Genomic DNA, 14667 nt, shown 5'->3' on the forward strand with positions numbered 1-14667 from the left:
CGAGGCATCAGTAGGAGTTTCTCCCACTCCCTCCATAAAGGCCACGGGGGCTACCACAGGAATAGGAGCTGAGCCATTTGGAGGATCTACATACTTATATCCTAGTAGCACCTGCATTTCTATAGACAGTGGCCTGGCAGACAGGATGCTCCTCTGATGCAAATAGGCTGTCACTTAGTCAAAGCGGGGATTTGAGCCATGGCAGAGATGGGTTGATGGAACATATTCTCAACTCACCCCTTGATAGGAAGGAAAGGTTTTACCACAACATGCTGTTCTTTATGAGAGGCTCTACCTGGAGGACTGCTGTGTACACCGTTAAGAGCTATTGCTCTCTGGGGATATACTGGATTTCTACTGCCTTCTAGACCTGAGACCGAAATCCTACAAATTCTCTCATTCAGATGTCTCTGCCACAGTCCCAAACTCATACCCTCTGTACTCACAGACACATCTAACTCAAATGGTATTCTTGCTTGGGAGATGCCCAGAGCTTTGATCTGACTCGCTGGTATCTTTGCCTTCTCAAAGGTGGCTGGTTGCTTGATCCCCAGTCCCACACATGTACTTTGTTTACCAAGTAGAATAAGGGATGGAAGCACTATGCCAGATGGAAAATAAAAGTACTCCAAACCCCCCAAATCCCTAGTTTGCATCTTGTTCACATTCTTAAGGGTTGGATAGCCTTATACCTTATCAACCACAGCTTCTGGGATAATTCAGGTATTGAATTTCCTGTGAATTTCCACTGCCTATCCTCTTCCTTGCAGATATTCCAGCAAAGACTTCAGAATGTCCTGCAGCAGAGGTAAATCTTCACATGTTAACATTATATCACCAATGTAACGGATCCATTTTACTGACGAGGAAAAGAGAACAGGCACAGGTCTCAGTCTACTATCCCATAACATTTTGTGGGGTTGTGTAGGTAGCCTTGGGGAAGACTTTAAAAGCTCCATTATTGCCCTGAAAATGTGAAGGCAAATTGATCCTAGTTATCGGAAATGTGTACTTGTCAGAGTCTTTTCCATGAATCTTCTTGAAGAAAAAGCACTTTTGCAGGAACACTTTTGCAACAGTGTTAGAGAAAAACAATTATTGTAAATAAAAATAACTAAATAACTAAATATTTTTCGTTTTATGTAAGTACACTATTGATATTAAAGGCTTACTTGTCTTTAAGCCAATTAAATAGAGCTCTTTCCAAATTAATTTTGGCAATACCTTCTGGAGGTAGAAAAACATTACATACAGATAACATACATCTAATGACATACATAAACATGCAAACACAAACAGAGACCCTATAGCTTTCACTCCCAAACTTTAGCCCTTGATGAGTAATGTTATGGAGGCAGTGGACTAGATTTTGTGTAAGGGAGATTCATGGCAGTCTATATTTTAAAAAGCTTCTCCCTCCCCCTCTTTTTTTTTTCCTTTCGGTCTCAATGGGCAGAATTTACATTTCAAAGGCATGATAAGATTTACAACTTTAAGGGAAGAGAAAAATGCAAGGTTTCTCCTAGGAGTTTCGGGGTATATTTCTCTATTATTGGAAGTCTAAGGTAATTACTACTTAGGATTTTATTTATGTTAGGGACCAGACAACACAGGCCACTCCATCTGTTTCATTGTCAATTACTGCAACAGCCTCCCATTCTCTCTCCTCAGTTTCCCAAGGATTCTACCTTATGGAATCTTAATCAGGCTTTGCCATAAGCACTCAGACCTTAATCCTTCCTAGCTTTGCAAAATGGCACACTAATAAGTTACTATCCTACTCTCATACCTTCTCAGCCAAGCTTGAAGCTAGCAGAGTAGTGGACAAATCCTTCCTTAACCTCAGCACTTCTTCCAACTTTCTAAGTCAAGCTTCAGCCTCTAATTGGGCATCAGTGGCCAGCTGAACTGCCCACAGTAGAGGCCAGCCCCCTACAGCAGCCAATTGTTTCCCTTCTTTGCAATGGTACAATATGAGCAGTTCCGCAAACAGATAAATGAAAGCAGTCCGTGTTTTGGGGGTGTCTCTGTACCCATGGGGCAGTCCATAAACATCTAAAATGGGTCACACCTCCCCACATACAGGTCAGTGGCTAATGTGAGATTTTCTTAAGGGATGCCGCTTTTCCAAAGCCCATTTCTTTGGTCTCTTGGCTGGCTCACCAATTGTCGGTTTGAAATTTGGGGAGATTCCTGGGTGTAAACTGAAACCAGCCCCCATACACAGGGAGAATGGAGGACTGAAGAAAGAGGCAGAACACTCTAGACTGGTAGATGACAATTTTAATAAGGAAGGGAATTTACTTATGAGGCATGTTTTGCACAGCAGCAAGATTAGTAGATTTCCACACCCACTTTCCGAATCTTAAAAGTTCATGTAGAGGACTTAACTTGGTTCCTTCAAGTATACCATCCAGAAGATCTCAACAACACATTGCTCCCTCAAGTCTGCATCCTTGAAAATGCCTCTCACTGTGGGCACAGAGGAGGGAGTATCACTTTCTAAGTACAAAGGAGAGATGAGGAGCTTCCAGTTGCTCAGGTCTAGTTCTCAGATCAGCTGGCAGTCAAGTCCTCTTGATGATGAACTCTGCCACCAATGTGACTGAATCACTGGGTTAAATACTCATTTCTAGAATTATATCTTTCTGCCCTGCATCTTGTTCTCGCAGGGCAAATATGATCTAATTTTAGTATCCAGCCTCTATTCTATATTCCATTTTTGCCTTTCAGTTAGAATCTTGAGAGGAAGGAAGATGATAGTCTAGCTAACAAGCCTAAAATTAAAAACTGAGTAAATGTATCCAAAGAGGGAATTAACACTTCCTAAAAAAATAGTTGAAACAGAAAAGTGCTATAAAGATTCATATCAAAATAAGATGACCAATAAAAATGTAAAAGAACTTGAAAGGTACAGATCATTTAACAAATGCCAACCACTTCAAATTCTAATTTTCATCATTAGAACAATGCTATTTAAACAATATACTTTCTTCATTTATGAATAGTAATTAGAATCTCTGAATTTGCCAATCATAGAAAAGTAGATGGCACATGTGTACATTACTTGCGACAATGTGCCAATCATTTTCTGTTTTTAATATTAGTGCTCAGAAAATCCCCAGATATTTTGAGATCTGGGAGAAAAATTATTTTAGAGAGTAAATCCAGATCCAAATTAAGGAGTTGGCTCTCCTGATAAGGTGGTGAAGATTCTGGAAATAATGGCTGGGTTTCTCCCACTACAAACTAGTACAACAGGGTAAACATACATTACACATACTCACAGATGCACACACACACACACAACACACACACACACACACTTAGAGTGAGAAGCCTAAGTATAGCATAGGTTAAATGGGAGTGGAAAGGAGTTCAGTTAAGTTCTGGTGACCCACTGAGTCTGATAATTCAATTCTTCATCTTGAAAGAATAAATTATTAGCATATCTAAAAATATTCTCAACTATAGTACATAAACATGGCAAACATAACCAAATTAATATTTGTGTTTTCTTTATGTAAGGACCAAGAAACTATGATAAAGGTAAAATCACCATTATTTTTTTAAATGTACATAGAGAACATAAAATTATCTGGAAATTAAAAGCTGTTACTACCGAAGTTTATGAAAAAAAGAAGTACCATGGGGTTGCTTCTGAAAACTAAACATTTAAAAGATACTTAAGTAGATGTAAATATTTTTTCATCTTTAAAAAACACTTTTATAAATAAAATAATTGAGACATCAGTATGTTAATAATAATTGTATTTAAGTAGTTGGACCATACGTAAGTGTCTTTTCTTTCTTTTTTTATTTCTCTTCTTTTTTCCTTATGATATATTTTGTGGTTTAAGGCTTATCTTCTAATTTTTAAATGTTTATATTAAATTTAATTAAAAAAATTTTTAAACCATTTAGGGTAAGATTTCTTTATATTTCCCTTTTTCTGTCCATTCAAGAGTCTGGTGTATGCCAAAAATGAAATATTTTTCATGCATGTATTACCTTTAGCTACAATTTTAACTTTAACACATATATATTTTTTATTTTTAATTTATTAAAAACAATTTTTTAATGTCTTTATTGGAGTATAATTGCTTTACAATGGTGTATTACTTTCTGCTATATAACAAAGTGACTCAGCTATACATGTACATATATCCCCATACCTCCTACCTCTTGCATCTCCCACCCATCCTCCATATCCCACCCTTCTAGGTGGTCACAAAGCACTGAGCTGATCTCCCTGTGTTATGCGGCTGCTTCCCACTAGCTATCTATCTTAAATTTGGTAGTGTATATATTAGTCCAGGCCACTCTCTCACACCATACCAGCTTACCCTTTCCCCTCCCTGTGTCCTCAAGTCCATTCTCTACGTCTGCATCTTTACTCCTGTCCTGCCCCAACGTTCCTCATAACCAATTTTTTTAAATTTAGATTCCATATATATGTGTTAGCATACGGTATTTGTTTTTCTCTTTCTGACTTACTTCACTCTGTGTAACAGATGCTAGATCCATCCACATCACTACAAATAACTCAATTTCATTTTTTTTATGGCTGAGTAATATTCCACTGTATATATATGCCGCATCTTTTTATCCATTCATTTGTCGATGGACACTTAGGTTGCTTGCATGTCATGGCTATTGTAAATAGAGCTGCAATGAACATTGTAGTACATGACTCTTTTTGAATTATGGTTTTCTCAGGATGTATACCCAGTAGTGGGATTGAGGAGTGGTATGGTAGTTCTATTTTTAGTTTTATAAGAACCTCCATACTGTTCTCTAGAATGGCTGTATCAATTTACATTCCCACCAACAGTGCAAGAGGGTTCTGTTTTCTCCACACCCTCTCCAGCATTTATTGTTTGTAGAATTTTTGATGATGGCCATTCTGACAGGTGTGAGGTGATACCTCATTGTAGTTTTGATTTGCATTTCTCTAATGATTAGTGGTGTTGAGCATCCTTTCATGTGTTTGTTGGCAATCTGTATATCTTCTTTGGAGAAATGTCTATTTATATATATAAAATATATAAAATATATATAAAACCCATATATAAAATATATAATATATAAAATATAATATATATATATAATATAATATATAAAAATATAAATTATATTATATTATATTTTAAAATATAATATATAAATTATTTTATATATATATTTATATATAAAATAAAAATTTTATATATATATATAATTTTATATATATATATAAAAAAATTTTATATATATATATTAAAAAAATTTATATATATATTATAATAAAATAATAAAAATTATTATAATAAATTATATAATAAATTATAATAAAAATATATAATATATATATTATATATATATAATATATATATAAAATATATATAATATATATATAATATATATATTATAATAAAATAATAAAAATTATTATAATAAATTATATAATAAATTATATAATAAATTATAATAAAAATTTTATATATATAAAATTTTTATATATATATAAAATTTATATAAAAATATATATAAATTTTATATATATATATAAAATTTATATATATATTTTATATATATATATTTAATATATATTTTTATATATTTTATATATATAAAATATATAAAAATATAAATTATATTATATTATATTATAAATTATATTATAAAATATAATATATAAAACCCATATATAAAATATATAATATATATATAAAACCCATTTTTGGATTGGGTTTTTTGTTTTATTGATATTGAGCTGCATGAGCTGCTTGTAAATTTTGTAGATTAATCCTTTGTCAGTTGCTTCATTTGCAAATATTTTCTCCCATTCTGAGGGTTGTGATCTCGTCTTGTTTATGTTTTACTTTGCTGTGGAAAAGCTTTAAGTTTCATTAGGTCCCATTTGTTTATTTTTGTTTTTATTTCCATTTCTCTAGGAGGTGGGTCAAAAAGGATCTTGCTGGGATTTATGTCATAGAGTGTTCTGCTTATGTTTTCCTCTAAGAGTTTTATAGTGTCTGGCCTTACATTATATCTTTAATCAATTTTGAGTTCATTTTTGTGTATGGTGTTAGGGAGTGTTCTAATTTCATTCTTTTACATGTGGCTGTCCAGTTTCCCCAGCACCAATTATTGAAGAGGTTCTCTTTTCTCCATTGTATGTTCTTGCCTCCTTTACCAAAAATAAGGTGACCATATGTGCGTGGGTTTATCTCTGGGCTTTCTATCTTGTTACATTGATCTATATTTCTGTTTTTGTGCCAGTACTATACTGTCTTGATTACTGCAGCTTTGTAGTATAGTCTGAAGTCTGGGAGCCTGATTCACCCAGCTCCGTTTTTCTTTCTCAAAATTGCTTTGGTTATTTGGGGTCTTTTGGGTTTCCATACAAATTTTGAAATTTTTTGTTCTAGTTCTGTGAAAAATGTCATTGGTAGTTTGATAGGGATTGCATTGAATCTGTAGAATGCTTTGGGTAGTAGAGTCATTTTCACAATGTTGATTCTTCCAAACCAAGAACATGGTATATTTCTCCATCTTTTTTTAAACACTTTAATTCCTTTCACCAGTGTCTTATGGTTTTTTGCATACAGGTCTTTTGTCTCCTTAGGCAGGTTTATTCCTAGGTATTTTATTCTTTTCATTGCAATGGTAAATGGGAGTGCTTCCTTGATTTCTCTTTCAGATATTTCATCATTAGTGTATAGGAATGCAAGAGATTTCTATGCATTAATTTTGTATCCTGCTACTTTACCAAATTCATTGATTAGCTCTAGTAGTTTTCTGGTAGCATCTTTAGGATTCTCTATGTATAGTATCATGTCATCTGCAGACAGTGACAGTTTTACTTCTTCTTTTCCAATTTGAATTCCTTTTATTTCTTTTTCTTCTCTGATTGCTGTGTCTAAAACTTCCAAAGTTATGTTTAATATTAGTGGTGAGAGTGGAAAAACTTGTCTTGTTCCTGAACTTAGAGGAAATGTTTTCAGTTTTTCACCATTGAGAACAATGTTGGCTGTGGGTGTGTCATATATGGCCTTTATTATGTTGAGGTAGGTTCCCTCTATGTCTGCTTTCTGGAGGGCTTTTACCATAAATGGTGTTGAATTTTGTCAAAATCTTTTTCTGCATCTATTGAGATGATCATATGGTTTTTGTCCTTCAATTTGTTAATATGGTGCATCACATTGATTGACCTGTGTATATTGAAGAATGCTTGCATTCCTGGGATAAACCCCACTTGATCACGGTGTATGATCCTTTTAAAGTGCTGTTGGATTCTGTTTGCTAGTACTCTGTTGAGGATTTTTGCATCTATGTTCATCAGTGATAATAGCCTGTCATTTTATTTCTTTGTGACATCTTTGTCTGGTTTTGGTATCAGGGTGATGGTGGCCTCCTAGAATATGTTTGGGAGTGTTCCTCCCTCTGTTATATTTTGGAAGAGTTTGAGAAGGGTAGGTGTTAACTCTTCTCTATATGTTTGATAGAATTCTCCTGTGAAGGCCTCTGGTCCTGGGCTTTTGCTTTTGGAAGATTTTTAATCTCAGTCTCAATTTCAGTGGTTGTGATTGGCCTGTTTATATTTTCTTTTTCTTCCTATTTCAGTCTTGGAAGGTTGTGCTTTTCTAAGAATTTGTCTATTTCTCCCAGGTTGTCCATTTTATTGGCATATAGTTGCTTGTAGTAATCTCTCATGATCCTTTGTATTTCTGCAGTGTCATTTGTTACTTCTTTCTCATTTCTAATTCTACTGAATTAATCTTCTTACTTTTTTTCTTGATGAGTCTGGCTAGTGGTTTATCTATTTTGTTTATCTTCTCAAAGAACCAGATTTTAGTTTTATTGATATTTGTTATTGTTTCCTTCATTTCTTTTTCATTGTTTTCTGATCTGATCTTTCTGATTTCTTTCCTTCTGCTAACTTTAGGGGGTTTTTTTGTTCTCCATTCTCTAATTGTTTTAAATGTAAGTTTAGGTTGTTTATTTGTGAAGTTTCTTGTTTCTTGAGGTAAGATTGTATTACTATAAACTTCCCACTTAAAACTGCTTTTGCTTCATCCCATAAGTTTTGTATCGTCATGTTTTCATTGTCATTTGTTTCTAAGTATTTTTTGATTTCCTCTTTGATTATTTTCAGTGATCTCTTGGTTACTTAGTAGTGTATTGTTCAGCCTCCATGTGTTTGTATTTTTTACAGAGTTTTTCCTGTAATGGATATCTAGTCTCATAGCATTGTGGTCAGAAAAGATACTTGAGATGATTTCAATTTTCTTAAATTTACCAAGGCTTGATTTGTGACCCAAGATATGATCTATCCTGGAGAATGTTCCTTGAGCACTGGAGAAGAAAGTGTGTTCTCTTGTTTTTGGATGGAATGTCCTGTGAATATCAATTAAGTTCATCTTGTTTAATGTGTCATTTAAAGCTTATGTTTCCTTTTTTATTTTCATTTTGGATGATCTGTCTGTTGGTGAAAGTGGGGTGTTAAAGTCCCCTACTATTATTGTGTTACTGTTGATTTCCCCTTTTATGGTGGTTAGCATTTGCCTTATATATTGTGGTGCCCCTGTTTTGGGTGCATAAATATTTACAATTGTTATATCTTCTTCTTGGATTGATCCTGTGATCATTATGTTGTGTTCTTTCTGTCTCTTGTAATAGTCTTTATTTTAAAGTGTATTTTGTCTGATATGTGAATTGCTACTCCAGGTTTCTTTTGATTTCCATTTCCATGGAATATATTTTTCCATCCCTTCATTTTCAGTCTGTTTTTGTCCTTAGGTCTACAGTTGGTCTCTTGTAGACAGCATATATATGGGTCATTTTTTTTTTATTCTTTCAGCCAGTCTATGTGTTTGGGTTGGAGCATTTAATCTGTTTACATTTAAGGTAATTATCCATATGTAAGTGCCTATTACCATTTTCTTAATTGTTTTGGGTTTGCTATTGTAGGTCTTTCCCTTCTCTTGTGTTTCCTGCCTAGAGAAGTTCCTTTAGCATTTGCTGTAAAGCTGGTTTAGTGGTGCTGAATTCTCTTAATTTTGCTTGTCTGTAAAGGTTTAATTTCTCTGTCCAATCTGAATGTGATCCTTGCTGAGTAGAGTAATTTTGGTTGTAGGTTTTTCTCTTTCATCACTTAAATATGTCCTGCCACTCCCTTCTGGCTTGCAGAGTTTCTAGCTTTTAACCTTATTGGGATTCCCCTATATGTTATTTGTTGCTTTTCCCTTGCTGCTTTCAATATTTTTTCTTTGTATTTAATTTTTGATAGTTTGATTAATATGTGTCTTGGAGTGTTTCTCCTTGGATTTATCCTGTATGGGACTCTCTGTGCTTCCTGGACTTGATTGACTATTTCCTTTCCCATATGAGAGAAGTTTTCAACTATAATCTCTTCAAATATTTTCTCAGTCCCTTTCTTTTTGTCTTCTTCTTCTGGGACTCCTATAATTCGAATGTTGGTGTGTTTAATATTTTCCCAGAGGTCTCTGAGACTGTCCTCAATTCTTTTCATTCTTTTTTCTTTATTCTGCTCTGCAGTAATTATTTCCACTATTGTATCTTCCAGATCACTTATCCGTTCTTCTGCCTCAGTTATTCTGCTATTGATTCCTTCTAGAGAATTTTTAATTTCATTTATTGTGTTTTACATCATTGTTTGTTTGCTCTTTAGTTCTTCTAGGTTCTAGTTAAGCGTTTCTTGTATTTTCTCCATTCTCTTTCCAAGATTTTGGATCATCTTTACTATCATTACTCTGAACTCTTTTTCAGGTAGACTGCCTATTTCCTCTTTATTAGTTTGGTCTGATGTGTTTTGACTTTGCTCCTTCATGTGCTGCGTATTTCTCTGTCTTCTCATTTTGTTTAACTTCCTGTGTTTGGGGTCTTCTTTTCACAGGCTGCATGTTCGTAGTTCCTGTTGTTTTTGTTTTCTGTCCCCAGTGGGTAAGGTTGGTTCAATGGGTTGTGTAGGCTTCCTGGTGGAGGAGACTGGTGCCTGTGTTCTGGTGGATGAGGCAGGATCTTGTTTTTCTGGTGGGCAGTACCACATCCAGTGGTGTGTTTGGGGGTGTCTGTGAACTTACTATGATTTTCGGCAGCCTCTCTGCTAATGGGTGGGGTTGTTTTCCTGTCCTGCCAGTTGTCTGGCATGGGGTGTCCAGCACTGAAGCTTACTGGCCATTGAGTGGAGCTGTGTCTTTGCCTTGAGATGGAGATCTCTGGGAGAGCTCTCACCAATTGATATTACATGGGGACGGGAGGTCTCTGGTGATCCAATGTCCTGAACTTGGCTCTCCCACCTCAGAGGCTAAGGCCTGACACCCGCCTGGAGCACCAAGACCCTGTCAGCCACACAGCCAGGTACATGGTGATTTTCTTGCCTTTTGGGAAGTCTGAGGTCTTCCGCCAGCATTCAGTAGGTATTCCGTAGGAGTTGCTCCACATGTAGATGTATTTTTAATGTATTCATGTGGAGAAAAGTGATCTCCACTTCTTACTCCTCTGCCATCTTGAAGGTCCTCCTGTAATTAAGTCTTGATTTACCATTCTTGGGACAAGTCACTTCACCTTGAACAGGTTGGTTCTTTTCTCTCCTTATTATTATTTTTTTAAACAATTCCCCCTTTTGATCAAACTCTCAGTCTCTCTGATCAAATTTTAAGTTATTTGTACCACTATCAACTACTGATCTATAGTTTTTGCAGATTGGTTATTGTTTGGTGTGGTATCCATAAGTCATACATCTTTGGTTAATCCCTGTGACATTCACAGGTCACAGGTCCACGTTCATAATCCTTAAATTTGTCATTCTTTGCTTCTTTTCCTTCTTTCTTTTTTTCTTTTTTATTAGAGTTGTTTTTTGTTTGTTTGTTTGTTTGTTTGTTTCTTCTTGCATAGTATGGCTTGCGGCATCTTATTTCCCTGACCAGGTATTGAACCCTGAAGTAGTAACACAAAAGTAGTAACATGGAGTCCTAACCACTGGACTGCCAGGGAATTCCCTCTCTGTTTCTTTTCTGGTGTTCTAGACTTAGAAGGATTGTTTGTTTGGTAGCTAGCTGCTGCAAATCTTCATTTAAAGCTTTTGAGAGAATACAATGAACTGCGATTATTAACAGGATAATTCCCAAAGTTTGGAATGTACTCCATGTGCCCAAAGCCTCAAAAAAATCAAAAAAGGACCCCATTGAAGGCTTACCCTTTTAAGCCAAGTAGATTGCTCAGTGATCTTATGTAACTGCATTTTAACTTCTCCAGAAGTGTCAATTCATGTACAGCAGGTGGTGTTGGCAACAGCCCAGATACATTTTGCTCAGCTACAAGGTAATCAAAATCTATCCTATTTTCAAGAGCATTCTTGGTCAAAGAGTCTATGGATCTCTGCTGTGAAGCTAATGTCTCAAGAACAGAATCTGCAATGTCTTTAAGAGTTAAGGACAGGTTTCTGATCACATTCTGATTTGTATCTATTCCTAACCAGGGGATGGATTTATACACAGAGATTGCTACATTTACCTGTTTAAGACAAAGGTGAGTCAGGTTTTTAGTGCATGCAGAAAGAGAACCTCCTAGCCTGAAATAAGTTCTTTCTAAATGCCTTGCAAAGATCGGTGCTGATTGTGAGATCTCTTTATGAATGGGGCAAATCTGATCTAGATACTTAAGGATAGATGAAAATTTTGATGATAAATCCAGCAGTCTGAAAGTTTGCCTCCCATTTCCAGTAATAACCTGGGATATACAGATGAAGGCATTATATTTCCAGGTCAATGTTTGAATAAAGGAAAGGATAAGAAAGAGATAGGGTTTCATGTTTGGTTAAAGTATGTCCATTGTCTTGGACGGAAGCAGTCTACCTTAATGTTAGCTATTTCTCTTCTTTGTCAATTTGATTTGGAGGTTTCTAGCTTTTGTACAGGGCCAGGTGCTGGGTGGGGTCTTCTTCTTCAGTTGTGATATGTATATATAAGGTTCAAGTCCCTGAAGTTTGACTGCCTTCTGGGTAGTGAGTAGGATGTGGTACATTCCCTTCTAAGGAGATTTAAAGGTATTTTTTTTTTGTTTGTTTTTGTTAGTGATTCCAAATCAGAAGGATGGGAGAAAATTAGAAATGTTAGTTTTGTGAGTCATAGAAGGATACTTAAGAAAAGTAGAAGAATTCAGAATCTAGTCTAGTTTACAGGTATATAACAAACCACAAAGACAATTAACAGGACTAGACCATAATATCTACAAAGGTACAAACATGATTTTTCTCTCTACAATTGCCCTCATTATTTTACAAAAGATAATTACAATAAAATTTTTTTGTATTAAAGTTGGCCTTATTTTTTATATAAGTGCAACAAGAATAGTAATTAACTATATAATTTCTTTTTAATAATGCTTTGTTAATACTTTTTATAAGGAGTTTTAGACTGAACTCTCAAAAGTCTGAAACCAAGCCAAAACCATGGCCATCAAATTTTACCTGCAATGCAATTTCAGCCAAAGCCTTGGAAGTATAGCCAATGTTTCCAATGGTGTCCTGTTTCAAGGAGAACAGATTCTTCTTGAATTTATGCAAATAAATATATTGTCATGAAAATAAGAATACTCAGGGCACTTAGATTGCTTCCATATCTTGGCTACTGTACATAAAGCTACTATATAAACATTGAAGTGTGCCTATCTTTTCTAATTGGTATTTTTATTTTCTATGGATAAACCCCAGGAGTGGAGTTGCTAGGTTGTATGATCATTCTTTTTTAATTTTTTGAGGAACCGCTATACTGTTTTCCATAGTGGCGGTGCCAATTTACGTTCCCACTAACAATGTTCTAGGAATCCCTTTTCTCCACATTTTTGCCAACACTTGTTATTTATTGTCTTCTTATGATAGCCATTCTGACAGGTGTAAGTTGTTATCTCATTGTGGTTTTGATTTGCATTTTCCTGATGATTAGTGATGTTACACATCTTTTCATGTGCCTCTTGTCTATCTGTATGTCTTCTTTGGAAAAATGTCTATTTATGTCCTCTTCTCATTTAATTTTTTATATTGAATTGTATGAGCTCTTTTTATATTTTGCATATTAATCCCTTACCAGGCATATTGTTTGTAAATACCCTTAAATGGAAACAACTTAAGTACCCATTGATAGATGAATGGACAAAGAAGATGTGATATATATAACGGAATATTACTCAACCATAAAAAGAATGAAATATTTCCATTTTTGATAACAAGGATGGACCTGGAAGTTATTATACTTAGTAAAATATGTCAGACAGAAAAAAACAAATACCAAATGTTTTCACTTACATTTGGAATCTAAAAAAAAATAAAAAAATAAACAAATATAATAAATCGAAAATAGACTCACAGATACAGAAAACAAACTAGGGGTTACCAGAAAGGAGACAGGTGGAGGGAGGGGTGAAATAAGCAAAAGAGGTACAAACTACCAGTTACAGAATAAAAAAGTCACAGTCACAGAGATACAATGTACAGTATAGGGAACCATGTCAATATTTATAATAATTTCATATGGTGTATAATCTATCAAAATATCAAATCACTATGTTGTATACCTGAAACTAAAATAATATCATTAGTCAACTATACTTCAATACATTTTTTAAAAAAAGAATACTCACTGAGAGTTTCTGAATTCTGAAGGTATCATGAGGTAGAGAGAAAAAGTAAAGGTCTCATCTTTGTTCACAGAAGTACATCTTACCAAATTGTTGATAGATTAAGAGAAAAGATTTCTTTAAATCTGGAAAAACATTTAAATAATTAAAATTTTAAACAGAAAAAAATCAAAATTATAAATTGTTTTAGTCCCATGTTCATTTAGTTCCATGTTATTATTTTTTGTTCTGCTTGAATACATTTTTTCCAATAATTCTCTCAACCTTGCCTGATTACTGAGGGTGAAAGGGACAGTGATAATTCCTAGAAGTTTGTACGGTTCTTGTTAAGTCTTATATGATTTGCCCAATGAAATGGGTGTCTTGATCACTGGAGACTGTGTAAGATATATCCCAAGAGGGAAACACATTTCTAACAGTTTCTTTACCACCATGAGGGTATCACCCATGAGGCAGGGGAAATCTTCAATGCGTCTGGAAAATATGCGTAAGATAACAAAAGCATATCAAAACCTCATACTAAGTGGCCTTTGAATGAAGTCCAGGTGGTAAAAGATCCAGAGAAAGAAGGTCTGATATTTTAGGGACAAAAATAGTTTTTCTTAAATACACTATGATTGGTGAAGAAATGCAAAAACTGAAAAATGGGGTTTGCCAAGGAGCCAAAAAGAACGAAGCCAACTTCTTGGTTTTCCCATAGTCCTGGCTGTTCCTTTAATCTCGTTGATTTAGGAGCTGACTCTTGCCATGTTACAAGAACATCAGAAGACAAAAATCTGATATGAGGGTAATTTTTCGCAAAAGCAGAATGGACTTCATCCACATGTGCCATAACCTTTACAGATTCTGTTGCTGCTGCCTTTGCATGAAAGTCAGTGAGGGTATTTTCCTGATACTTGGGTTCAGTCCTTTTGATATGAGTCTCAATTTTGAGACAGCCATTTCAGAATGTTACATAATTGTGAGCAAAACTTAACTTTTTTTAATTTTGGGAGTACTAAGTTTAAGTTGTACAGGGAATTATCT

This window comes from Balaenoptera musculus, chromosome 8, assembly GCF_009873245.2.
Source record: "Balaenoptera musculus isolate JJ_BM4_2016_0621 chromosome 8, mBalMus1.pri.v3, whole genome shotgun sequence".
NCBI classification, from domain to species: Eukaryota; Metazoa; Chordata; class Mammalia; order Artiodactyla; family Balaenopteridae; genus Balaenoptera; species Balaenoptera musculus.